The sequence below is a fragment of the Lissotriton vulgaris genome, chromosome 1_1 (genome assembly GCF_964263255.1).
Source record: "Lissotriton vulgaris chromosome 1_1, aLisVul1.2, whole genome shotgun sequence".
NCBI classification, from domain to species: Eukaryota; Metazoa; Chordata; class Amphibia; order Caudata; family Salamandridae; genus Lissotriton; species Lissotriton vulgaris.
The window spans coordinates 1,843,267,715-1,843,292,526 of NC_141685.1; the positions used below are offsets into that span (position 1 = coordinate 1,843,267,715).

General features: G+C 45.4%; 1 protein-coding gene across 1 annotated transcript in view; it reads right to left on the reverse strand.

Annotated features, from left to right (window-relative positions):
- Window positions 1-24,812, reverse strand: part of DOCK4 (dedicator of cytokinesis 4) — a 1,616,764-nt gene that overhangs the window by 259,237 nt on the left and 1,332,715 nt on the right. The gene's annotated exons all lie outside the window — the stretch shown is intronic.

Consider the following 24,812-nt stretch of genomic DNA (forward strand, 5'->3'; position numbering starts at 1 on the left):
CGTGTCGTTAGAAATGGGACTGATCAGGGCAGACCTCTCGAAGGCGAACAAGAAGGTTAAATCGCTGGAGGTGAAGGCAGCGAGTCTTATAGACGATGTGAGCCAGTTGCAGCAGGAGGTACGTGATCTTCGGACTTCTAGGGAGAGCACCGATCGGCGGCTGGATGAGTACGAAGGGCGGACCAGACGCAACAATGTTCGCATCCTGGGTGTCCCGGAGAAGGTGGAGTGGCAGGCCATGGATCTTTTTGTGGAGAACCTTATCCTTAACCACCTCAAACCAAAGTGCCTCAGTAAGTTTTTCACGGTGGAGCGGGCCCATAGGGTGCCAGGCGGCAGGCTCCGGGTTGGGGCGAATCCCAGATCGATCATTGCCCGAGTCCTTAATTTTCAGGACAGGGACGTTATCCTGCAGGCGGCTCGTGTGGCTGATCCTTTGGAATTTGAGAATGCGACGCTCCTGTTCTTTCCGGATTTTACTCAGGCGGTGCAGAAACAGAGGCAGAGGTTCGTCTCGATCAAGAAGAAACTGAGAGACAAAGGCATGAGGTACGCCATTATGTTCCCTGCACGTCTTCGAGTGGAACTTGATGGGAAGGCCTGGTTCTTAGATAATCCTGATGTGGCCGCGGACTGGTTGGATAGTGTGCAGCGGCCGGACAAGGAGCCCTGCGATCAGGGGGAAGCTGAGGAACAATGACTTGGTGTAGCGTGAGTTCAGCAGGGGGCTTTGGATAACTGTTCTGGGGGCTGTTTCGGCGTGGTTCGAATTTGGACTTCTTGCAGAATTGTGTGTATGATGTTGTTGAGGATTTTAGAGTGCAGGGGTGTCCGTAAAGAGTCGGGGGGGGGGGGGGATGGTGGGTCGATTCGTAGGCCCTCCTCTGTGTTCTATTTTTAGATTTTTGTAGGTTAGTTGGGGGCGACAGGCACACTGCTAGTTGGGGATGAGCGAAAGCCATGTGCAGGGAGGGGGGTTGGAGGGGGGTCCTGGGTGGATTTGTGTTTCATTGTATTTGGAATTTTTGTATGTAATTTTTTTTCACACTGGGTGTCAACATGCTATCCTGTTCATTCTTGGAATGGCTATGTCCTCCGTTAAAGGGGTGGTGATGATCTCCACATTGAGTTGGAAAGTGAATGGATTGGGGGACAAGATTAAGAGGGGTATGGTTGGCCAGTTGATTCGGAGACACTCCCCAGATGTGGTGTTATTGCAGGAAACTCACCTTATGGGAAAGAGGTGCATGGCTCTCCACAGAGGGGGCTATAAGTTGGTTGCACATGCTGGTTTTACGACTGGGTCGAGAGGAGTCGGGATTTAGATTAAGAACTCCTTCCCGCTGGCCATATAGGCCACATGGACTGATAATAGGGGTAGATATGCTGGCATTTAGTGGCTGTGGGAGGGGAGAACTGTAATATTTTTGTCTGTTTATGTTCCTCCGGCCCTTCATACTGATACATTTCATTATCTGTGCAAGATTTTTTTGACGTTGCCTGTTGATTGTTGGTGGCGATTTCAACGCAGTTATGGATGGGTATGTTGATAGGTGCTCTGGAGTTGTTGCCGTACCGGAGTTGGTTGGCTGATTTTGTGGACACTACTGGTCTGGTAGATGGGTGGAGGCTTAGGAACTCCCAATACACACATGTCTCGACTGCGCACAAATCCCTTTCCAGGATAGTTTATGTACTGGTGCCCAGGCTGCGTGGCTCTGGGAGGTGCGGCACTTGGCTAGGGGGGTTTCGGATCACTCACTATTTGGATCAGTTTAGACCTTGGCGGGCGAGATGTGGCCCAGGTTGCACCTATTAGCACTTGGAGGTTCCGAGACCCAGTGGCAAAGAAGGAGATTGTGCGTGTGGCCGACCGATATTTTCAAGAGAACGTAGACTCGGTGGACTCCAAGTGTTCCCCATGGGAAGCGTATAAAACTGTCCTTAGTGGGGAACTGCTATTGTATATCTCCGGAAAGAAGAAGGAGGAGCGCGCTGAGATTGATAGCGTGGAATCAGAGTTGCTTGCGCTGGAGCGGGAGGTGTCGCTTGCTTCCACGCCGGAGGCGCTGCATCGTTTGAGCCTCCTTAAGGATGAGTACTGGAGCCTGGCCAGGGATAACGCAAAGTCACAATTGGCAGATACCCAGAGTAGGGTGTACGAACACGGGGACAAGGCCGAGAAACTGATTGCCTGGTTGGAGAAAGGGGATTGGGCGTCGCGGTTGATTCAGGTGCTGCAGCCCGCTGGGTCAGATAAAATCACGAACCCGCAGGAGATTGTGGGCGCGTTTGCTGGATATTATAAGAAGGTGTATGCGGCTGAATGTAAATACCCGGAGTCCGAGAATACAGACTTGATCCATGACATCCCGACACCCACTCTTTCGGATGAGGACAGGGAGTTCCTTGACTCTCCCCTTACAAATGATGAAGTGGCGCAGGCGATTAGAGGGGTTCGTTCTGGTAAGGCGTCTGGCCCTAATGGGCTCCCTGTTGAGCTCTACAAAGTAAACGAGAACAAGTTGGCTCCTTTCGTCAGGGACATGTTTGTGGAGAGTAGGGAGAGGGGTTTCCGTATGATCAGCGTGTTGCGAACATCATAGTCTTGCATAAGGAAGGTAAGCCGAAGACCGAGTGTTCTTCCTATCGGCCGATCTCCCTGTTAAATGCTGAACCAAAAGCCTTGGCAAAACTGTTAGCGACTCGCCTGGTAAAGGTCATCACGACACTGGTTCATCCGAGTCAGTCAGGTTGTATGCCCCGCCGGAATACGGCTCTTAATCTGCGCAAGTTGCATGGGATTCTCGGAGGGGCATCACAAATACACGAGCCGACGATTTTGTTATACTTGGATGCCACCATGGCATTTGACAGAGTGGAATGGCCCTATCTTTTTGCCGTTCTGGGCAAGATGGGCATTGGCTCGGAATTTGTTTCTTGGGTCCACCTTTTATACTCCGGTCTGTTGGCCCGAGTAGTTGAAAAATAACCATAGATCGGCTGGTTTTGCGTTGGGGAGGGGCACCATACAGGGATGTCATCTCTCCCCGCTATTATTTGCGTTGGCGCTTGAGCCGCTTGCGGCTTGGGTAAGTTGGGACAGGTCGATCAGGGGGATCAGATGGACACTCGACTGGGAAGACAAGATATCGCTTTATGCAGATGATATTTTGTTGTATCTGACCTCTCCTCGGACTTCGCCTATAGCATTTTTAGACGTTCTGGAGGTGTTTGGAAGATACTCAGGCTTCGTTATCAACTGGACGAAGTCGGTACTGTTTGTTTTGAGGGGTGACCCTCCGGAGGTTCCTCCAGGTTGTCCGGTTAAACTGGAAACGGAGGGATTCAAATATCCTGGTATTTTTATATCCTTGGACCCTCAGAGCAGATACTCCAATAACCTGTTGCCGCCCATGGTTCGGCTTAGACGCGATGTGACTCGTTGGAAATCGCTTCCACTCTCTTCTCGGTCGTACGGTTCTGTTTAAAATGATGGCTCTTCCTCGTTTCCTATACGCGCTCCAGAACTCCATGGACCCGGTTCCTCAGTCGTACTTCAGGGAGGTTGAGTCTCTCCAGAGACAGCTTCTTGGGGACGGTAGGCCCAGAATTGCATTTGCAAAATTGACGTTGCCGTGGTATGACGGGGGATCGGTCTGCCTAATATCCGTAAGTATTATTGGGCGTCACAATTGGCGGCGGTTAATCAGGCCATTTATGGCTCGCCGTTAGAACCCGGCTATACCATGGACCGCGGTCAGGTTCCCGGGGGAGAATTTACTAGGGCATTGTATGCGAGGCGTGGACGTTTTCCTCTGGTGGGACCAGCGGCGGTTGCTGTTCGGGTCTGGCACGAGGCTAACAGCTCCCTCAAATGGGAGGGGAAGATCACACTGGCTACACCTCTCTGGAATTCTGAAAGCTTGGGCACTTTATGGAAGTCCAAGGGTTTTGACAAATGGGACCTCATTGGGATTTCCTGAGTAGGAGATCTCTGGGGTAAGGATGGTACCCTCCCGTTTGAAACCTTGCAGGAACATATCAATTGCAAGGGAGTGAGAGGTTTTGTTACCTCCAGATTAGGCATGCGCTGCTTGCTGGTATTCCCTGGGAAACTACGCTCCCGGAGGCTTCCCCGTTGGAGGATCGAGTGTTGGATGGTCATCTTCCCACAAAGACGATCTCTTTGATTTATAAAAAACGAGTTAATCACACTGAGGATCCCCTGGTGGTACTTAGGGACCAGTGGACAGCTCATGGACTGATCCGAGATTATGAGGACTGGAGGGAGGCCGTGGCCTCTCCGAGGGTCGTTGCAATTCAAATGAGGCTCCGACTGGTTCAACTAAAGATCCTCCACCGCTGCTATGTGACTGGCCCACGGATGGTGCGAATGGGTTTGGCTGTGAGTGACGCGTGCAAGAGAGGATGTGGCGAGGCTGGAACGTTCTTTCATATGTTGTGGAACTGTGCTCTCATTCGGGAGTATTGGTCTGCTATTCATGCCAAGGTACGTGAGGTGTGGGGAGTGAGCTTTGAGTTGGAGGCGCGGCGGTGTCTCCTGAATGTTTGGGACCCAACTGACCTCTCGTCCCATGGAAAGGTCTGGGCCAAGTTGGCATGCGGTATTGCCAAGCGTAATATCGCTCAATTGTGGGGGGCGAATCAGCCGCCTACTGTTGGAAAATGGATAGAAGACTTGGATTGGTACATGTTTAGAGAACGGGCGGTGTATATGGCCAGGGGGAGACCCAAGAAATGGGGCAAGATCTGGGGGCCCTGGAATGCATTTAGGGGTGATGTATGCGCTCCTCCTGCCGAACCAGATGGTCCAGTAATGTTGGAGGACCCCTGAACCCGTATGTTGTTATTACTGCTGTATTTCTTTGATCAGGAAGACATATATGTATGTAACGCGTGTGAGATGCAACCCAGTGTATTTATTGTATGTGTTTTATGATTTCATGTTATGTGCTTTAATAAAAAGATTTTAAAAAAAGAAAGTAGCGAGCGATGATTCATGAAAATAATCCAATTAAAAGCAAAGGGGCAAACTTCCGGAATTTCTGAAATAGCCGTACATCAGCAAATAAGCTAGGAAAACATCTATAAAATTAAGTACCAAGTAACGATATAGTATAAGAAAGCATACACTTGAATACTCAATTGAATACTTAACCTAAACAAAAAGGTGGCCAGACAAACAAGTTATTTACCTTCGTAAACAGCCTTTCTGGTGGATACTCTATCAAACTGCCGATTCCACACCTTTAGAATAATCCTAGGCACCAGAAAGGATCAGTAGTTTTTTTCTCAGAAAGGGCTTCTCACAGGCTGGTATGTGGCACCATATAGCTTAGCCATGACCTCACACCACCCCGGAAGGGATGAAGAAAAGCTGCATATAAGTGCCACCCTGGCATCTTGATGTAAGTTTCTTAATCTTTCTTCTTTCATCCATCGATGCGGAGCGCTTTGAACAAATTGCAGGTGAGAGTGTGCCAAAATCTAACTATTATGTAAAATTATTTAGATTGGCAGGATTCCACTTCACAGAATTGGAGGTGGGTGAGCAGTGAATAATCTGAATTAGATAAAGTATCAACCAGAAAGACGTTATTGAAGGTAACTAACTTGTTCTTCCAAGGGAAACTTCTAAATGCAGATTCTTCACCTTCAGAAGAGACACCAGAGCAGTAACTCCAAAGGTGAAGGGCTTCAGCAGTGAACTCAGAGTAGTAAGTCTTGCAGGACCAAATGGGCACACTGGCCCTCCCGTCGGAACAGAATGTTCAATTAGTAATGTTTTCTAAACATGTTTACAATTTTTAAAGCACAGACTGAAAGATGTCCAGAACCACACACTCCTAGCAGCCTTACCACTGAGTTCATGATTCTATAAGCCTCCTGGGGGGTTCTTTCTCAGTCAAAGCACAGCAGATTTTAATGAAGAGTACTATTTACTTCGACAAAGTCTTCCTTCCCACCATCTTGCCTTTCTGGGACCCAGCGAACCCCACCAAGATCAGCAACATAATGGTTTCCTGGCCAGTCAATGTAGAAACTAAAAAATCTCTTAGGATCAAGGCAATGGAGCCTCTTCTCTTCCGAGGGCGTGGCGGAGTGGAAACAGTCAGCAAGGTAATTTAGGTCTCATTGCAAGGTTTGCATGTGCTATCTGTTGTTCATGACTGGGCCGATGCACAAGGTCAAGAATCCAGGTAGCCTTCAAACCCCTCCCCAACAGACAGAATTGAGAATTGAGCCTGTAATATCAGAATCATAGTGTGAATGACCAGACTCACTGCAGTGGTGGACAGGCCTTGAAAACTACCATGTCCTCTTTGACCCCTATGAAGTGAATCCTCTGCATAGGGCTCAGGTAGGACTTTGACTTGCTAAGGAGATTAAGAGCCTGGTCATCGTCTAAAGGTAATATGTGACTGACTGTGGGGAGCCTGGTTTGAGCAGCCATTTATTGAGGTACAGGTATACATGTATCCCTTGAGATGCGACTACTGCCACCCTTTTTCTGGATACCCAAGGGACCAAGGTAAGGCCGAATAGCAGCACAGGAAATTGGAAGTGTTCCAATCCCACTGTGATAAGCTGATGGCGTCTGTGGCACTGCTGGGTGGGTGTATGAAAATATATGTCATACAAGCCCAGAAATACAATCTACTCCCCTGGACCCAAGTCAGAGATGATCTGAGCCAGAGGGAGCATTCCTTCTTTTAAAAATCATTCAATGGCCAGAAGTCCATTACAGGCCTGAGGCCGCCACCTTTCTTTGATAGGAGGAAGTAGCACTAATAGCACCCTTTACCCTTTTACGAGTACTGCACCAAGTCTATGGTGCCTTTGGCCAGCATGAGATTGACTTCTTGCATCGAGATAGAAGTGTGGGCCAGCGAAACACTCTGGTGTGGGAGAAATAAGAGATGGGGAAGAACCAGTGGGGCAGTAACATACTTTGAAAGGGCTGGGTTTGCTGCAGCACTGGCAGGGCTACTACCTATGGTCTTGTCAAAAAGTCAGAGTCGCAAGGGGCTGGTCTGTGCTGTGTTGCCACAGGCTGGCTGACCAAAGGAGCTTAATTTGGCTTAGACAGAGTATACTATGAGGTTGTTAAATGGTAATAGAGACTCAGATGAAGTTGGACTTGTTGAAGAACGTCAGTCAAAAACAAAGTGGCTTTGGTTTCCAGATTAGGCAACTGAAAATCTAGCAATTAGTCTCCTACCTCAAAATAGGCACTTATTTTCATTTGGTGGGCCAGGTGGTGAGTCAAGCTCTGCTTCTGGCTTAGAATCTAGGCCACAAACATGTTATAAGACTAAGTACAGGCCTTCAACTGTATAATGAGAAAGGAGCTAATTGGCCATCTTCTCTTCCTCATCAGTGGCTTGGCATTAGGTATGCCTTGGACATCATCTGAGCTGGAACTGAATAGTGCTTCTAGCCTCTGATAATACCAGGGTTGAGGGAGAGGCTGAGGCTAAAGGACTGGCTTAATAACCACTAGTTTTACCATAGTTAATTCATAGTGTGATGTGGACCGGCATCAGGTCAGGGTCATTGCAAGTGCATACATGGATCTGGTAAGGCCACCACTAGAGTTGTTATGATTTGGACCCTGGGTTGGAGTGGTAGTCTGAACCGGTTTTGGTACAGGTCCAGGGACAGGACCTAAGATGACAATCAGAACCAGGTATGGATCTGTCCGCAAAAGTCCAAATGGAGGCTCTGCAGCTTTGTGGAGCTTAAATGCACGCCAGAGAAAGCCTCCTTGAAGACTGCTATTTGCTGCAGGATCGGTGACAGCCTAGGAAATTCAGGGCATGCCAGAACCAAAATGAGGGACTCGTTCAACGTCACAAAAGGCTGGATCCTTTAAGAACTGCCCTTGTAACTCCTTGCCAGACTTTGAGTGTGAGATAGGGTTGAGTTCCCTTTGGCCTTCTTGGACTTATGCCACATTTTTGACTTCGACTAATTGGAGGATTTTGAGTATGAACTGGACTTTGCCTGGGACCAACTTCATGACAGAGACTGGGAATGGCCCCATGACTTGGAGGACGAACTGGACCTCTATTTGGAACATTACCTCTTAATCTCAGTAAAGTAGAGGTTCACATCCAACTCCCTGACCTCCTTTGTGTATATGAGGGTGCACTTATTACATAACTTTGTGTTTTGATCGGAGCCCAAGCACGCTAGGCACAAGATGTGAGTCAGCCACTGTGATCTGCTTCCTGCGGTCATGGCACTGCTTGAATCCGATCAGGGGAGACAGCATCCCTGGCAGTTTGTCTATGATCATTTTAGAGTTGTCGGAAAACTGAAGGAGTAGGTTTCTTACCCCTGTCTTTTTTTCCCAGCTCGATCACTGTGCAGTTGCCAAATGGGTCCGCAGACCGCTCTGGGTGAGGCGCAATCAGCAATAGGGGCGATGAGCAATCCACGTGGCTTCCAGTCCCTAGCTGTCCCCCGATAGAAGCAGGAGGGGTCTAGGGAGCGCAACACCATATAGCGCCAATCTGGGCCTCCGCTCTTCCTGTGGTCACTAGTTAGGTACAGCGAGCATATTCCCCCATGCCTCCCCTTAGATAGGGGGCCAGGGTTCACTAGCAGTCTTAGTGATGGGGGCAGCAGGGGGTAGGAGGTCAGCCGATTCCCAGTTATGAGCCTCTTCACGAGGGGCCGCCCTAGAGATGTAGTCCCGCTGCCCCCACCTCGGTTTTATGTCATCTCACTCTTACATCCAGTGTTCGCAGGCCTCCGGGCTGTCGGCGCCCTCTCCTCCAACGCCTGTCAGCTCCTCCCGTCGTGTCGCAGTCAGTGCGGTACCGCCTCATTCCTTACGCATGTTGAATAGGATCGCGGGGTGGCTCCCTCAGACCACGTGGTAGATGTTCAGGGCCTTCCTCTGCCGGCCTCTCATCATCGTCCTCACTACGCTCACACTGGCAGTCCACCGGGAGGCCTGAAACAGCCAAGTCTACACATTTCAGGCACCAAAGTCTCCAGTCTACCTGCCCAGCAAACCAATGTCCGGCTGCCTTTGGTTCCACGCCTCCTCACAAGGGGGTGACCCCGCCGCTGCTCCCTCAGCTCACTCCACTCTACTCTGGGCATTTACCAACAGCAAGAATTGCTGTTGCCATTTTGCCAGATCAGGGCCTGCTTGTCACCATCTTAGCTACTTACCGCTCAGAATAGTGTGCGGAATAAGCTCAGAGCCGCCTCTATTGGAGCTTGTATGCCTCCTACATAGATTACAAGTCTTACAAGGTGGTGGCCATAAGGGTCAGGATGGGGTCAGGTGAGGATCTTTCGTCTAGAGTTCCGCACTGAAGCATCTCACACCATCAGTGTCGGGCCACGCCCCTCTTTGGTGTCAACCCTTTCAATCTTTTTGGGGATATTAGTATTTTACAAAAGGTGCGTTGTAGGTTAACACGTTTATATATCTTAACAGTTGAAAGCCATTTGTTGATTTGCTCATAACTTTGCCACCATTTGACGAATATGCGTGGTCTTTGTCAGGCACTTAGTATGTTGAAATTACTCTTGAGTATTTTCAGGATCGTGCAGTTACGTAAAGGAGTTTCATTTAAAAAAAGTGTAAAACATTTTCTTATGGTAATAAATTTCAAACTGTGCGATGAATCTGCACCAAATTTGACAGTCTTAGAGGCATGTGTTTTTATATTGGTAGGTCAAGTTTTATGCTAATCCGTAAAGGGGGGGTAAAGTTAAAGGAGAAGGATTCAAAAAAATTTTTGGTTCACTAATAACTTTGGCACTATTTGATAAATCTGTGCGAAATTCGGCAGAGACCTACCACATTTGCCTCCTCTTGGTTTTTGGAGGATATTTTGGAGGGGTATTTATAAAGCGCAGCGTTCGCTCCGGAAGGAGCATCATGGCGCTGTAAGTCCTAGAAACCAGATCGCAGAGTGAAAGGAAGAGGGGGCTAGATAGCCGCTTTTGTCCAGTCATCAGGGAGATTAAAAATCCACGTTTTGAGGAGCTTCCTAAAAGGCTTCTCAAGAGTCTGAAGTCTGAGATGCCTAGGCATGGTGTTCCAGGCTCTAATAGCCAGAGTGCTGAGGGTTTTTCCGCCTTTAGACTTCAGATTAAATTTGGAGGGGGTCATGAAGTTTTCTTGTGAGGATCTGAGGGAGCGACACGGATTGTAATGAGGGAAGCGTCTGGATAAGTAGGACGGGCCAGATTTGTTAAAGGCTCGGAAGGCTACGGTGAGAATCTTGAAGAGTATTCTCTTGTGCAAGGGGAGCCAATGTAAGGTTTTAAGGGCTGCAGAAATTGATGATTTGCGTGGCAGTTTTAGGACAAGGCGGGCAGCAGTATGCAGAACACTTTGCAGTTTCGAGAGGGTGGACTTTTTGGTCCCTGCCAGAAGGCCATTGCAGTAGTCCACTCGTGAGAGTATAAGGGCTACCGCAACAGTCTTTCTGGAGTCAAGAGGGAGAAAGTCAAAAAACTTTCTCAAGGACTTAATTATGCCGAAGCATTTTCCTGCTACGGTCGAGACGTGGAGATCGAGAGAGAGTTCGGAATCGAAGAGGACCCCGAGGTTTCTGGCCGATGAAACTGTTTGAGGAGGAGCTGCAGAGTTGTCAGGCCACCACAGGGCAGGGCAAAAAGAAGTATTCTTTCCAATGGGGAGGATCTCGGTTTTATTTGAGTTACAGCGGAGGTGGTTAGCATCCATCCATTGAAAGACAGCTGTTAGGCAGTGTTTAAGATTGAGCTCTGCCTTGTTGGAATTGTCGTCTAGGGGGATGATAAGCTGAGTATCGTCGGCATAAGAGGAGACGGTTATGCCGAACGATTCTATAAGGGTAAGAAGAGGGATCAAATAAATGTTGAAGAGGAGGGGACTTAGGATGGAACCTTGAGGAACTCCGGAGGACACCTTTTTCTCATTGGATTGGAAGGAGCCGAGGGTGACGGTTTGGTACCTATCGCTGAGAAACGATCTAATCCATGATAGGGCTGAGTTGGTGATGCCGATGTCCATAAGTCTATTTATCAGGATGGAGTGGGAAATGGTATTGAATGCTGCCGTGAGGTCAAGGAGGATCAGAATAGCCTTCCTCCTTTGATCTTGAAGGGTTTTGATGGAATCGGTCAGCTCGATCAGGGCGGTTTCGGTTGAGTGTTTAGACCGGAACCCAGATTGCTGGGGATGAAGTAGGTTGTGGGAATCCAGAAAGGTCTTGAGCTCTTAGTGAACTAACTGTTCTGTTATTTTACCCAGGGCGGGTAACAGGGTGATGGGACGGAGGTTGGTCAAGTCCAGTGGGGGTTTGTTCGCCTTTTTCATAAGTGGCTTAACCACGCCTTTTTTCCAAGAGAGGGGGACAAGGCCGGATTTGAGGGAAAGGTTGATTATTTCATTGATGATGGGGTTGACTTCATCAATGATAAGGTGGAGAATCTTGGGGGGACAGGGGTCGGAAGGTGAGCCTGATTTACAGGAAAGGATCGCTTCTCTGGTCTGAGTCAGAGTTACCGGGGTGAAGTTTTTGAGACTGTTAGCGGTAAGGCACAGTTGGTCCGGATCCGGGGTTGAGTGTGCTGGAGGGGGGGGGGGGGGGGGGGGGGGGGGAGTTTTTTTGAATGGAAGTGATTTTATCGTCGAAGTAGTCGGAAATTTTGTCACATAGCTCTTGAGATGGGGGGATTTCAGGTTGGAGAGCTTTGGGGTTGGTGAAGGTTTTTACTATTGTGAAAAGGGTTTTTTGCTTTTGGCTGGCTTCTTTAATGGCGTTTACGTAATAAATTCTCTTAGCTAATTTGATGGTGGAGAGATAGTTTTTCCTCTGTAGAATATAATTATTACGGTCGCTATTATCGTAGGATCTGCGCCATTTGCGTTCCGCTTTCCTGCAGAGTAGATGAGCGGCTGCTAGGTCAGGCGTATACCAGGGGGCTTTGATTTTAGTTTTCTTCAAAGTACTGTCCTGTTGATTGGGTGGGCATCGTTTGGTGATTTCTTGTGAGAGCCAGTTGTTGAGGTGAACTGCATCTCTGTCGATGTTACCAGAAAGAGAGGGGGCATTGGTTGGGGAAAAGGGATGAAGAATAAGATTTTTCTGGACAGTGTTCCAATTTATGAAGTGGGCGTGTTGAAGAGTGCGTTCTTTGCTGGTAGGGGGGTGACAGCTAGAGATATGGAAGGGGATCAGACAGTGATCAGTCCAGATCAGAGGTATGGGGGGGCCGGGTGGTGATGGACGGGAAGTTGGAGCAAACACCGTCCAAGGTATGGCCAAGGGAGTGGGTAGGTAGCTTGACGCTTTGTTGTAGATTAAAGATATCCAATGTCTCTAGGAAGTTCCTAGTGTGAGAGTCGGCTGAGGTCTCGAGGTGCAGGTTGAAATCACCCAGGAGGGTAGAGTGTGGGTAACGGAGTAAGAAGTGTCGAAGAGCATCGTTAAGGGAGTCGAGAAATTTGGTAGCATTACCAGGAGGGCGGTAGATCAGGCCACCGGAGAGGGAGAGAGCTTGACTGAGTTTGATGGAAAAACCTAGTCCCTCTGTGTCAGTGAGGGGGTCGAGGCAGAAGGTGTGGCAGCTAAAGGTGTTCCTCAGGATGATTGCAACACCTCCTCCTCTACCTTTCTGTCTATCCTGCCTATGAAAGGAGTAGCCCAAGGGGAGGGCAATGGCTATGTCGGGGTTACTGTCTTCAGTGAGCCAAGTCTCCGTGATCATGAGGCAATCAAGGTCATGGTCGGTGATAAGGTCGTGGATGTCCTGACTATGTTTGCACATCGACCTGGCGTTTATCAGGCCACCTATAAAGAAGGGTCGCTGGTTCTATGTTCATGCTGATCCATATAGTAAGTGGGCAAAGAAATGCTATTTGCTAATAATTAAGGTACAGTGTGACAAATCTGTACAAAATTTGGCAGAAGTTTAAAAAAAATGTTATAGTCCTATGTCAAGTGTTCTGTCAGTTGCTGGGTGGCAAAGATAAAGGTACATTTTTTATTCAATGATTATTCAGTTCTAACGATCATCTTGCTGATTATACTGTAGATTAGCCCAATGTATTTCTGTCATTGGCTACAGTTTTATATTAATAGCAATATATTTCCACAGTGTTCTCTCTTAGTGTCTCAACTTTACTCAGTCACTCCTATAATGTCTACTGTACTCACCTTTATTCATGTATCTGTGCCACAACTTCTAATTAACATGCCACACGAATAATGATTTCTGGTTTATATTATATTTCTATACATTATGAACACTTTTGGATCGTGCTCATTTCTGACTTTATTTGTTTATCTTGATATTTGCTGAATTTATTGATACTTACACACGTACTGGTTACGTTAATTACATTTAGTTTATTTGCATTTTTACAATATCACCCTTTCTTGTAAGTCCAAATGTGCAATTTGGGCCATCTATACCAACCTTTTGTTTTATTGTTTTTATTTATCAGTGAGATTTAAATGACTCTGTTTGGTGTTCCCATTTTTTATATTTATGAATGACACTATATACAATAGTGTACACGGTACTGTTTCTAACATGCTGGTGCCTAAGTTGCTAAGACACATGGGCATTTGAAAAGCGTAGGGATTGTGGATGACACCAGCGTGTATATATGACTAATACTGATGCATAGGTCATACAGTCATTATCCACCTTCTATTACTGTTGCATTTAGCAAATATATATATATTGCTAGTTTTATGCAATTGTGGATCTCTTATCATCACTCCCTGGTCGCATTCAACACATTATATTGTTTGAGGTCATTGTGGAGATACATTTCTTAGAGTTTGGTACAATCCAACCTGTAGGTTCTTATCAAGAGTGTGATTCTGCTTTCAGTCAATTGGTTAGCTTTCAGGTTATCAGACTCATTTTCCAATTACACTCACAAGTCTTCTGCCCTGATAATGTTTACATCTCTTCATTGCTCTCACTTTAACGGATCAATGACAATTATTTAGCTTGGCCTCCCACTCTTTTACATTGTGATTTCTGTATTTTCATGCATTACAAATGCACATGCATCTCTACGTCACGGTTTCGACTCCTGGCGTTTCTGATCTCAGATTTGATTCAATCCTTCTCTGATGTAATTCCCAAAGTTCCCCCTGTTGAATGTTTCTTATATGTATTATGCCATAATATATCAGGTTCCTAAGGTCTCTATAACGTTTGTCACAGGAGTGTTTGCCACTGGGTATTTGGGATCTTTAATCCTCATTGCTCAAAGGTGTTGTAGTATTCTCAATTTCAGTTACTTGGTTGTTTATTTTTTGCCTTGCAAGGGCATTCTTTACAGAAATAACATAGCCTGTGATTCAGATGACCTATCATTTATTTCCTTATTTTTTATTATCAAACATTTCATATTCTGTGTTCTTATGCAGTGAGCACATGTCTTGCATCCCCACATTTTTAAAATCCATTTCTCTCTGCACTCTGCCTTGTCATTCCTTTCTCTGGTATAATACTCCTAGTTAGTATATCCTCCAATGATGCTAGCAGACCTTTATAGGCGATACAGGAATGTGGATCTAGATGTTCATCTACCCAGAGCAGATTCCAATTCTTTTGAATTGTCGATGAGCGCTATTAAACTCCATGAAGTACCTGCTCTTATGTATTCTACTAAGCTCTCACAGAATCTTTAAATCATACACATTGCTTCCAGGATCAAACGTCCTCAATGGAACAAATATTTCGTGCTCGCAATAGTTTTCCATAAGGAACTCTTCATGTTGGTGTTTGCATTAGCTCTGCTTCCATGTAGGATACGGTTGCTAGCTGTTGCCTTTCTGTGTATTTTAGTATAGGTTTCGTTCTTCAAGTACACTGTGACATCAAGAAAGTTAATTCTCTCAGGAGTGATACAGCTGGTCAGTTGTATAGTACAAGTGTTGTAATTCAATGTAATTATAACTGTGTTATACAATTGATCCTTTACATCTCATCTATAGAACCGCATGGTCCATCATTTTTTTAATTCTGACCTCACCTACAATTTCATTTTCCCAACACAATATGAAGAGACTAGCATGCTTGTTTTGGTGTTTCATTGATAAAAAAAACACAACCTTGGAAAATACTATATATCACAGGGGACTATGGAAAATATGTCATAGTCACATTCAAAATATGGATTTTGTCATCATAATGACGTCCCTCAAACCTCTATGCAAAGCTTTAACTTCATCAGGGCCACCAGGATTATGCAATGTGGAGGGCCAATTTATGTGGCTAGGTTATCTACATTGTGTGGCCAAAAATGATAATTATGCAACACCTTCTGTGGTAGTATTATGTTCGTCCCTTTGAGCTGGAACCAATATTTTTGGTGAAATCTGTAAATTTTGCAATTATGTTGCAAATTAAGTAAATCCATAATTGTGTGGAAAACGATGCAGCAAAATAATCTCTTAAATCCACTGGCCTTGTGGTTGCCCATTTATGATTAGCAATGTAGTTCTGAAATGTAAACCAAACCTAAACATAATGATTCTAATTAGTATCCATTTTTACAAGCACTTTGAATAAAACAGCTTTTTGAAGCCCACTAACCCAAATTAAACATGTACTATAAAATATTCATAAAGGGGTACCATGTGTGAAATGGCTCTATTTTGCCACCCTAGGGGTCTAGTGACACAAACCACTCTACCCTCGGCTTCATGTTGTGCGAGGTCACTAGAGCCTCTGGTTCAGCTGCACTTTCCATTGGCTGCGAAGCAGCAGTGTTCAAATTGATTTTGACCCCTCACTTTTCTTTCTCAGGGATACTATTGTACCGCCCCCCGGGGCCATCTGACTCGTGGGCCACAAACTCCCCAGATATTGTCATTCCTTTTATTTTCAGTTCGGCCAATTTCACAATTCTGGGAGACCTCATTTTCCATCTGGAAGATCCTTTTTGCTCTACTAGCAACACTTTTATTTCTGAATTGGCTGCCATGAACATCTTACTCCAAAATACGGGTCCAACCCACAAAGCTGGTAATCTACTTGACCCTATCTTTTCCAATTTACCCTACCTTCAGTGTCTGGCAGCTACCCCTCTGTGTTGGACGGATCACTTCTTAGTGGGTTTCTGGTTTGTGGTTCCACGTCTCTCCCACGCGCTGGGCGACAGTGTTACAAAACCAATCAGAAATTGGAAAAATTTGGAGATGGCCAATTTTAACCACTTTCTGTCAATGCCCCATCTTCAAAAACATATTTGCCATATTTGTGCTGGACCTTGTGGCTTTTCAAGACTGGATTCAGTCAGCACTGGACGTCTGTCTTCCTGTCTCGGTCAGGAGATTAAACAATCCCCGTCCTTCCACTCCGTGGTTTTCTGAAGAGCTAAAATGGGAAAAAACTAAATGCAAATACATGGAAAGATGTGGCGAAGGACCTAAGCACCTGAAGCCAAAACTGTGTATCTTCTTATTAAAAGGGCGTATCACTCCCACTGTAGGTCCGAGCGTGTAAATGTTGTTTCAACAACCATTACAGAAACTAAAAATTGCCCTAAAACCCTTTTCAAAATGGTCAAAGAACTCTCTGGTTCTGCAACTGCTCAGGTTCCCCCAGTCTAAACACAATGCAATGTGAGAATCTTGGCCAGTTTTTTCTAAACAAAGTAGAAACAATATATTCCGCATTGGCTGGCAACACCACTCCCTCTATTTCTCTGGAAGCATGCAATGGTCGTTCCACTACTAAAAAGCTAACGCTGATCCAGCACTTGCCTCAAATTATCGGTCAATCTCTCTGCTTTCTGCTCTCTCAAAGTTCCTGGAGAGACACATTAACATCAAACTTGCTAAATTCATCGAAACAAACAGGCTTCTTCATCCTTCCCAATCCGGCTTTAGGACCGGTTATTCGACCAAGACTACACTCTTAGGCGTCACAGAAATGCTCCAACTGAGTTTGGATGCAGCTGACACAATGGCTTTGGTGATATTAGATTTAAGCGCGGCCTTCGATACGGTTTCTCATGTCGTACTCATAAAGGCCCTCCAATTCATGGGAGTCACTGGCTCCGCTCTGAACTGGCTTATTTCCTTTCTTACTAACCGCACCTTTCAGGTCTTCTCATCCACAGCCAACTCTAAGATCTATTCTTCACCATATGGGGTCCCAAAGGGATCTATTCTCAGCCCCCTGTTATTCAACATTTATGTTAGACCCCTGGCAGCTATTGTAGTGGAATCTGGGTTGTCAATAGTCTCTCATGCTGACGACACCCAGATTATTTTCTCTCTCTCAGCTGGAAGGCCCCAGAGCCTTCGGCCCTTAGGACAGGGCTCAACAAAGTGGCGTCTTGGATGAACACTAACCTCTTAAAACTGAATGGCGAAAAAACAGAGGTTTTGGTTCTTGGCAAAGATAGAGGCCTCTGGGGCTCTCAACACTGGCCTACAGAAATGGGGCCTTTCCCGCAACCTTCCACCCAGGTTCGCAACCTAGGTTTCATTATCAACGATTCTCTCACCTAGCGTCAGCAAGCTACCAAGGTTGCTGCTACATGCTTCACCATTTTGAGATGCTTGAGGAAGATTGTGTGGATGTTACCTGTCCCTACCCACAGAACCGTAGTTTATGCCCTTGTTGCATCTTGGCTGGATTATGGCAACATCCTCTACATGGGAGCTAATAAAGATGTAACGCGCAAGCTGCAGCGAGTGCACAACTCTGCTGCTAGATTACTGTGTCGGCCCCCAGAACCTCCTCGATCTCCAGTCTGCTGGGGAATCTAAACTGGCTCTCGGTTGAAAAACGGATTAGGTCTAAGGCCCTAACCTACATGTTTCGTATTAAGCACGACAGAGCCCCTCGATACCTGCAACACTTAGCCTGTCCCTACGTACCTTTTCGCACTCTTCGGTCTTCTACACAAGCCAAATTCCAGGTCCCTAAGGTCAGACTCTCCTGCATGGGTAGTCTGTCTTTTTCGTATTTAGGTCCTGTACTGTGGAATGCTCTCCCTCTTTCTCTTCACACTTAATCAAATCTTTTATTGTTTCGTAAGTCGCTGAAAACCTGGCTTTTCAGCCAGTAGATCTTTCTCTTTCTTCTGCTGCTCCCTGATAGCCCCGGGAAACCCTTTTTGGGTAGCTGTTTGCGCTAATATGTAAATCCAAATAAATAAGGCGTTTTGCTTATGTTTTAACTTTCTACCCCGAGGACAGATTCGGTTTTCATTTAGCAGTCTCTTTTGCAGTCAGCTAGCGTCCACCAAGCTAATATTCATTCTGATCCGTGCAGGGGAAAAAGTTAGAGGAGGGATGAATAAATATTTATTTTCTCATTTTAACTCCCATAGAAAAATGTGTTTGCACCTACAGTCCAAACATCTGAACAGAATTAGAAATCCACTCAAAAAGCATTTTTTGTGTAAATATATTACCCAATTTTTTACATATCAGTGTTAAAATAAACAAAGTCAGAATAGGCCTATGTGTCTGCTGTTTAAAATCAAGAATCATAATGTGTGACTCTTATCAATTACATTTAGAGTTTTTGACAAATGCGGTTGGCTTAGAAGTATTTTTTTCAGTCCTCTTGAAAATTGTGACTCTATTCCGATTCATGAGTTTTTGCTCTGTGGAAAAATATGTTTGAGGCGTGTGTAGCTGTAGATACCCATGCTGTGCATACTCGTGTTATCTAGCGTTGGTCCCTGATGTGTGCAAGTTGTTTTTCTTTGGAGAAGCTTTCTCGAGTCACGGCATAAAGTGACTCCACCCATTGCTAGTAATGTTCATGGGCTTCGGCTCCATTGTTAAACTGTTAACTTTCCTCCGTAGGATTTAGGCCTGTGTTACCAAGCTCTAGATCGATGCCATTGTGGTGATCCCTTTGGGCCTTCTTGGCTCCTCTCCCTTCCATCCATGTGGTTGTTCAGTGCCATACCCCTTCCCGCATCGAGTCAATGCTCAACGATCCGTCTGGGTGGGGACTGGGACGACTTTCAAGCACCAGCGGGGCCTTGCCCTTGGAGACTTCCCCGTCTTTTGTCCATGGCAAACATGTCTTGCCTGTGAGGAATAGACACCTTTCCACTACTGTCCTCAGTGTTGTGCCAGATGCCCCTGGACCGATCTACACCAGGTTTCCCCGGAGTCTGATGAGGCCTCCTGCGATGCCTGCCACGCCTTCCTTTTGAAGAAAACCCTTTGCTAACGTTGAGCTCAACGTCTTGAAATGTCACGAAGGAGTGGCAATGATACACACGTGTTCTTCAGCGCCGAGGACATCAAGGACAAGCCCCAGTTGGAGCAGTCAAAACACAGGGATAGAGGCCTTCTCACCAGAACCCAGCTCTGGCACCAACATGGAAATAGCGGCTTGTCTCCCACCCAGTAGGGCATGAGTACTGACCCACCTCCCCAACCTCCACAGCACGGATCTCACTGAGCAACCCCTACCCAGGGGTCAGGAGTCCATCCTAAGCCAGTCAACGGGTGGCTGCTCCGCCACTGGCTTCTCTGCCGTGGTCAGCAAAGAGCGCACACATCGGACCACCACGGCCAGCCTCAGCTTGGTGCCAAAGAAGAACCTGAATCTGAGACACTCTGTGCCAACTGCTCTCTCAACAGCTTCTTTGAAGCACCTTTCAAAACCGAGGCGTGTGGCATCAAAGCCTCATTCGGCACCGAAGCACTCCAGGTCAAGATCTGCTGACTCAGTCAAATCCATTCTTCAAATGCTGCAGGAAGAACTCAATGCCCGTCAGTGTCAAATACTGATCCACCCACACACTGGACACATCCTTGCCCAGGCACCTATCAAGGACGGTTCCAAACACAATCTCCACTTCTAGGACGCCCTCAGCCTCCTACCAAAGAGCAAGAGTATACACACCAAGGCAACCAGCCCTCCAACATTGCCTTGTCCACCTCCCCCTCTCCTCCTCACCTTCTCCACCGCCCCCCACCTGCTGACCCCCTCCCCTCTCTCCTCAGGGATCACCACACTCAGGGTTTGGCGGCATAGCCCAGGGACTCAGGGGACCCCTATGTTCTATAATCTACATTCCTGGGATGATAATGATGTAGATTCTTCTCTGGACACATACCTTGTACTTTAGCTCACCCATACTTTCCCGTCACATGATACCACCTCCTACCATGAAGGGGTCCCCTGATCACCACTAGGACTATTTAGGGTCAGGGTTTAGAGCGTCTAAGCCTGGGCATTGAGGCTATGGGCAGAAAGGGCAAGGGCAGCTGCCTATTTGGGTCTGTTATGGATAGGTCAGGCGTAGGGCCTGAAATGCTGCCCATTTTCCCATTCACCAGCATCCACCCTACCCCATCCAAATCCACAATCAGATTAACACACTCACAGCAAATGAACACTATTCATTCACTGCAAACCCTAAGCACACTTCAGTGTCTCAGCACTCACTACAAAACCCCACGAACCACACCTTTACACCCTTCTAACCAAACTACCACACATGTACACTTTCACTCACATAAAAAGCACCACTTTATCCTATACAACTAACCAATCCACTAATCACAAACACAACCCAAATCCACACAAATGTTTTTACAATATCCCATCAAGACTCACACTGCCTACTCTAATTACTCACAACAGACCCCTTTCAGTCACCAACAAACCTATCCTCAGCCTTCCATCTTTTCAACTAACACCCTCCTCCTCTTTGTACCAAAAACACAATCACACAGCCCTTAAACCCCACTCCACCAAACAGATCATCTCTTTTATCAATCAAATATAACACAAACCCTCTGAACTCTTGTTCATAACCTCTCACACACAAAATACACTCTTTTCCAAAGCACCCACTTTACCTTGCAGCTTCCACTCACCAACAATAATTTACATACAGATACTCCTCAAAAACAAAACATAAGACAAACACCAGCACAACAAAATCACACACACACCTCTTAATACTTTCTGTTACAAACTAGAAACACACCCACTCCCATTTCCTGATAACACAAATAATACACACCCTAAACCAATTCCACTGCCAAGCTTTCTCTTTTCTCCCACACCTAACACATACACCAACTCTCTTTTAACCACCTCTCATCCATTGGACAATTTAGAACCTTACAACATGACCCGCATGCTGCAACACCACCCATAACTCATACACCTGGCACCCTAAATAGACACAAACAAAATAAGCAACATGCCACTCTTCACAACTTCGCATCGCCATGTCTACTGCAAAACAAGTCTACTCTCAAAAACAACACAGTTCACCAACTCACTCTCAATCACCATCCCCATCACCTACACACTCAGACCCATAAGAAGGCCTTCTTAGCCTGCTGGACGAGGAATACGATACAAAAGAACTACACTATTTCTATCCTCATACCGCTAATGCCAGCACTAAGTACACAGCTTCTACCCACCCACCCATACTGCTCACTTGTGTACAAAACCAAGTCACATCATAACCAAAGTATATTCTCTAACCTCTTCCATGGGTCGGACGGCCCCTAGCTGTCCGACGTTACGGTGGGCGTGTGCATCAGACCGTGTGCATCAAATGGCCGGGGGCCGCCCGATTTGCGCACGCGTGGAATTCGCCTGCACAGCGGGGAAATGTGCACCGCGGCGAAGCGGTTAAACTGCCCACTAATAAATGCTTAATTACTCAAAAAAAAACAAGCATCACATCTACGACCTTGTCACTGAGACACAACCTGACTTACTCTTCATAACTCAACCATGGTTGGGAGATGACATGGCTCCAGGGTTGTATAAAGCTGTTCCTATAGGACATCAAACTATCAAACAAAATCCTCTTGGCAAAAGAGGAGGCGGCTTAGCTGTTGTATTCAAACAAACATTAAACATCACTAGAGAGGACTATCTCTCCATACAAGGTTGTGAGGTCCTCTTCAGCAGATGTAACCCTACACCGTTCCTCCTATAACTTCCTGCTCTCCTTTACAGACCTTCACGTAGCTATGCAATATTCCCAGACACACTTCTAGATACGGTCTCAAACCTTATAACACTACACTCCAACATATGCATTCTTGGTGACCTAAACATTTGGTTTCACAAACCTAATATGTCCCACCAAAAACAATCATCACTGGCCTAGATGCACTGAACCTATATCAGATTATCCACAAACCCACACACATCACAGGATACATCCTATATGTCATTTTTGCAAATACAGAACTAGTTACCTTTCAAACCATTACTCCAGTCACATGGTCAGACCACCATTTGCTTGCTTTCCAACATAAAACTACTCAAAGCAACTACCTAAAACCACCTTACATGCATAAACCTATTGACCATGGAACAAACTCAATTTTGAAAAATGTGAAACACAACTAACATCCAGGGAAAATCTAGACACAATGAATTCCATTCAAAACTATATGAGTGGCTAGAGGAAGCTTTTGCTTTCCTAATACCACTAAGAACGATGGAACAGAACAAAGGAAAACAGGCACTTTGGAGAAATACATAGCTAAAAGAGAATACAGAAAATTAGAAATCTGCAACGTACCTGGCTCAAAACAAACAACAATCAAGGCAAACTTCACCTACAGCAATGAAAAAAGCTAAGAAAAATACTATTCACACAGAATTCAAAAAGCTAAATGTGCAAATAAAGAATTCTGTAAAATTCTCACTGAATTTCGTAAACTAAATTGCCTAGAAGGAGCTCATTCCATCACTCTAGATTTCACAGACAAACTGGCTAATCATTACATGGCTAAACCAGACACGTTTGACTCTTATTTAAAAGAAAGAAAAAAACACCTGCACCGACCCTTTTCCAAAGAAACACTACCAGAGTATACTAATCCAGCCTCTGCATTCCTTCCCAAAAATATCACACAATGGATTTATGGACCTGGCCAAAGCAAGCGGGTCGGCCAGCAGCCCTTCTGACCCGTATCCACCACAAACCTTCAAGAAAATTCTTCTAACTAACTCTGCTGCCACACCAGTAAAAAAGAATCATGAGCAATTCCTTAACTACATGAATATTTCCAGAAGATCTAAAAAAAAGTCATACATTCGCCCATTACTAAAGAAAACAAAGCTGGCCTCACTGAACCCCTGACAACTACAGACCGATTACAAATGGACCTTTCCTGGGAAAACTGATAAAAAGAGCAGCATTCTCCCAGATGTCACAATTCCTTGAAGATAATTCCATACTTTTATACTTCCAAACAGGATTCTGTACAGGAAGAGGCACCAAATCTGCACTCATTGCCATATGGGATGACCTTAAGAACACAGTTGATTGGAACAGGGTTGCTGCACTACTTCCCTTGGACCTCTCAGCTGCCTTTGACATGGTTGACCATGACACTCTAAAACAAAGGCTCTATGAAGCCAGCATAGAGGGGAATGCTCTTGACTGGACACACCCTATCACATAGAACCATCTCAAACTGGAAATACTCACATGAGGCGATTGGAAAAATCATGACACACACGCCACTTGGCCTGACGTTCTGGGAACACAGGCTAAAGTATCAAAGTAAGTAAGAAACCTCAGAATTACCCTGGACTCCAAGCTATCAGGGGATGCCCAAGTGGACAAACTAGCAAGATCAAGTTTCGTTACTATAAAAAATTTGCAGAACATCTTCCCCCACCTGGGATTTCCACACAAGGTCCAGGCTACTATCTCTCTTGTTCTATCTAAACTCCATTACGCCAATAGCCTCTACCACAGATCATCTTTAACAACTATGAAAAACAACAACGGATTCAGAACTCTGCTGTCAGACTATTCTTACATATAAAGCCACAAGCCCACATCTTACCTGCCTTGAAGGCCCTACAGTGGTTACTAGTTGCCAGAAGATCCACATTCAAGCGGCATTGTATCACCCACAAAGCGATACATGGAACAGGACCGCTCTTCATCAGGAATAAAATTACCAAATAAATTCAGCAAAGAAACCTCCGCTCTAGATGGCACCTCACCTCAAAATCTCACCATACAAGAAGAAAACAAAAGGTGGCACATCCTTCTTTGTTCAAGAAGACAAACTATGAACTCTTTACTCCCAGACATATGATCCACAAATAACTGCCTTATCTTCAGAAGAGTACTCAAGAGTTTGCTCTTATCCACATAATAACCATACTCAAACATAAATATAAAACATATACCTGTATATATAAGCATTCATTTGGACTATATGTGTGTACCTAGACATGTGTATTGATTTGCATAAATGTGTATAATAATCATGTTCATAAATATATAGGTATTCGTTAGTTCTGCTTGATAAATATAGATATTACTTTATGGTTATATTATTCTATGTTTAACATGTATATAGGTGACTGCATAAACAAATCATTAGCATAACTATTTATCACAGTTGCTTCACTAATGAATTACACATTTTTTTAATGAAAACAAATAAATTAACTTAAAGTACGGCAACACTGAATGTCTGAGTTTAATAAATATAACTTAAATCTACATATATTACCTTCCTTATGTATATATACCTTCCATGAACTTATGTATCTTTATATTTATTACTTTACTTTTAATTCAGCATTTCCAATGTGCTACCCTACATCTCACCCAACACCTCTCTCAATATATCCTCTACCTCCACTCTCTGACTCATCTCAAACTTCATTCTAATGCTCTCTCCAATGCACTACCATATTTCTCACCCTATACCTCTCTCAACGTATCCTCTACCTCCACTCTCAGACTCATCCTAAACCCCATTCTACTACCATGATCCACATAATAACCCTTTCTAGACTCT